Source organism: Coregonus clupeaformis, unplaced genomic scaffold (assembly GCF_020615455.1).
Source record: "Coregonus clupeaformis isolate EN_2021a unplaced genomic scaffold, ASM2061545v1 scaf0535, whole genome shotgun sequence".
NCBI lineage: Eukaryota > Metazoa > Chordata > Actinopteri > Salmoniformes > Salmonidae > Coregonus > Coregonus clupeaformis.
The window spans coordinates 46357-49988 of record NW_025533990.1 but is presented as its reverse complement, the minus strand read 5'-3'; positions in this window follow the sequence as shown (position 1 = coordinate 49988).

The following is a 3632-nucleotide window of genomic DNA, read 5'->3' as shown; positions in this document are numbered from 1 at the left end:
TTTTTAAGTATTTTTTTCAAAAGAAACACTGAACATCTAATATTCAAAACATAGTGTAAAAGCAGGTGAGCTGGTTCGACTCTTCTTGCCAATTTTCTGGTGTTTTGTGTTAAACGGAATGTGTCGAGAATAACACGTCAACCCTGTTACCCATAGAGTGGCTTGCGAAAGTATTCACCCCCCTTGGCATTTTTCCTATTTTGTTGCCTTACAACCTGGAATTAAAATTGGTTTTTTGGGGGTTTGTATCATTTGATTTATACAACATGCCTACCACTTTGAAGATGCAAAATATTTTTTGGTGTGAAACAAACAAGAAATAAGACCAAAGTCAATACTTTGTAGAGACACCTTTTGCAGCAATTACAGCTGCAAGTCTCTTGGGGTATGTCTCTATAAGCTTGGCACATCTAGCCACTGGGATTTTTGCCCATTCTTCAAGGCAAAACTGCTCCAGCTCCTTCAAGTTGGATGGGTTCCGCTGGTGTACAGCAATCTTTAAGTCACACCACAGATTCTCAATTGGATTGAGGTCTGGGCTTTGACTAGGCCATTCCAAGATATTTAAATGTTTCCCCTTAAACCACTCGAGTGTTGCTTTAGCAGAATGATAAGGGTCATTGTCCTGCTGGAAGGTGAACCTCCGTCCCAGTCTCAAAATCTCTGGAAGACTGAAACAGGTTTCACTCAAGACTTTCCCTGTATTTAGTGCCATCCATCATTCCTTCAATTCTGACCAGTTTCCCAGTCCCTGCCAATGAAAAATATCCCCACAGCATGATGCTGCCACCACCTTCCTTCAAAAAAAAATTTGTGACGTTAAATATATTGTGTGTGGCCATATTTCCTACTGAAAACAAATCCTCCCTGCTGAACCTTTTTTGACTTTCACCCCCAGGGTAAAGGCCACTCAGGTTAGGGGGTAGCCCGGCCCTTCCAACCTCAGGTGGGGCCCTCTAATCCAGGGATCTCCGACCTCCAAGACCTCGATTGGTGTTGGAGGTGATGGGGTGAGGGAATTAGTGGTATTTCCCTGCTACCCCTGCTGAAAATCTGTCTAATCCTTCATTCCTGTCGCTCAGAACACTCCCACACAACTTCAACCCGCTGTCACACAAGCACGCATCCAGGCATACACAGAGATAGACAGAAACACACACACACGCGCGCACAAGCACGCACCACGCACGCACGTATGCGCACACACACACACACACACACACACACAACAAGTGTAAAGCCCTGGTCCCAGCCCAGCACAGAGCAGATCATCTCCTCTAGCCGAACAGCTAACTAATTACATCTAGTCTCGTTACTGTAATTGAGTAGCTTTTCCAAGTAGTTTTTGAGTATATTTCAAAGTCAGTAATTTTACTTCTACTTGAATAAAAATGTTATTAAAGTAACAGTATTTCTAATTGAGTAGGATATTTCAGTACTCTTTCCACCACTGGTCAGTGAGTGAAAGAGTGAGAGTGAGTGAGTGAGTGAGTGAGTGAGTGAGTGAGTGAGTGAGTGAGTGAGTGAGTGAGTGAGTGAGTGAGTGCGTGAGTGCCTCTGGCAACTATTTTTTATGCACTTTATTTTGTATTGCTTTTTTATTTATCAATACATTTTAATTGCTTTGAATGTTAAATATTTTCTCAAATGTTAATAGTACATCTTTGATACACTGTACAAAACGTTATTTTATTTTACAGTAACACACTAAGCAGCTAGTTACCTGTAAACTACTGTAAAAAAACAGTTACAGTATGTTACCGTAAATTCCAAAGAAACTTTGGTTTAACAGTACAGTACTGTAAAGAAGGTCAGTAATGTACTGATAAACCAACGTTTCTTTGTAATTCACGATAACATACTGTACTTTCTTTTTTACAGTGACTTATAGGTACTTTTTACAGTGTACAGATGTGCCTTGTTGCAAATCATAAAATAAAATAGCTTAGTTAATTAAGTAACTCAATTACTTTTACTCTGAGTACTTTGTGAATTAGCATCTTTTTTATTTTAAAGTAAAATGTCATTAAATAAATTGTACTTGAGTAGGATATTTCAGTACTCTTTCCTCCCCATGCCGAACAGTGTTCACCGGGTAAGCTTCCAGAGGAGTCCCAGTGTGTTGTTGTCAGCTTGGCCAGTGTTTATTTGCTAACAGTGGACTGCCTCATGGATTATCTTCAGATGCAGAGTGGAAGCGCTTCAGTTGTCAGGGTTTGTTTTTGTCCTGGAGAGGTCGGACATCAGTTAGCCATTTTACTTGGAAATTGTAACCACTTAACAATGACGACACATTTATAAACAGGATGTTCAATACAGTTCACTTGGAGTGTCTGTACGTACAGTATGTTACTCTTTAGCCAATAACAATAGGATCAGTTAACAGGAAACGGTGCAGAACATCAACCATATTAAAACTCTGCCCAGCAGTTGACAATCACGAGGTTTCCTCCATTCATATAGTAATTCAACAAGAAAAAAAAAAAAGTTAATTGTCTGGCTATTGCGCAACTCGAGTGAGGGAGTCTAAGCTTATTAATTGCAAATCATTTATATTAGAATACAGGCAGTGTTTCCTGTTGCAAGGGACGTCCAATTTGCTTTACCTCATTTGCTTAGGCTAATGCCATTCAAAGGTCTGCTTCACATGGGCTATGTGGAGCTGTTACCCAGTGACCTTCACATGGGCTATGTGGAGCCGTTACCCAGTGACCTTCACATGGGATATGTGGAGCTGTTACCCAGTGACCTTCACATGGGCTATGTGGAGCTGTTACCCAGTGACTTTCACATGGGCTATGTGGAGCTGTTACCCAGTGACCTTCACATGGGCTATGTGGAGCCGTTACCCAGTGACCTTCACATGGGCTATGTGGAGCTGTTACCCAGTGACCTTCACATGGGCTATGTGGAGCTGTTACCCTTTGACCTTCACATGGGCTATGTGGAGCTGTTACCCAGTGACCTTCACATGGGCTATGTGGAGCCGTTACCCAGTGACCTTCACATGGGATATGTGGAGCCGTTTCCCAGTGACCTTCACATGGGATATGTGGAGCTGTTACCCAGTGACCTTCACATGGGCTATGTGGAGCTGTTACCCAGTGACCTTCACATGGGCTATGTGGAGCCGTTTCCCAGTGACTTTCACATGGGATATGTGGAGCCGTTTCCCAGTGACCTTCACATGGGCTATGTGGAGCTGTTACCCAGTGACTTTCACATGGGCTATGTGGAGCTGTTACCCAGTGACCTTCACATGGGATATGTGGAGCCGTTTCCCAGTGACCTTCACATGGGCTATGTGGAGCCGTTTCCCAGTGACCTTCACATGGGCTATGTGGAGCTGTTACCCAGTGACCTTCACATGGGCTATGTGGAGCCGTTACCCAGTGACCTTCACATGGGCTATGTGGAGCTGTTACCCAGTGACCTTCACATGGGATATATGGAGCTGTTACCCAGTGACCTTCACATGGGCTATGTGGAGCTGTTACCCAGTGACCTTCACATGGGATATGTGGAGCCGAGGAGACAGATAGTGTTGGAGTTAGCCTTTGAAGAACAGATTAGATCAAAGGACATATACTTATCAATTTTCAATCAATCAATTTTATTTTATATAGCCCTTC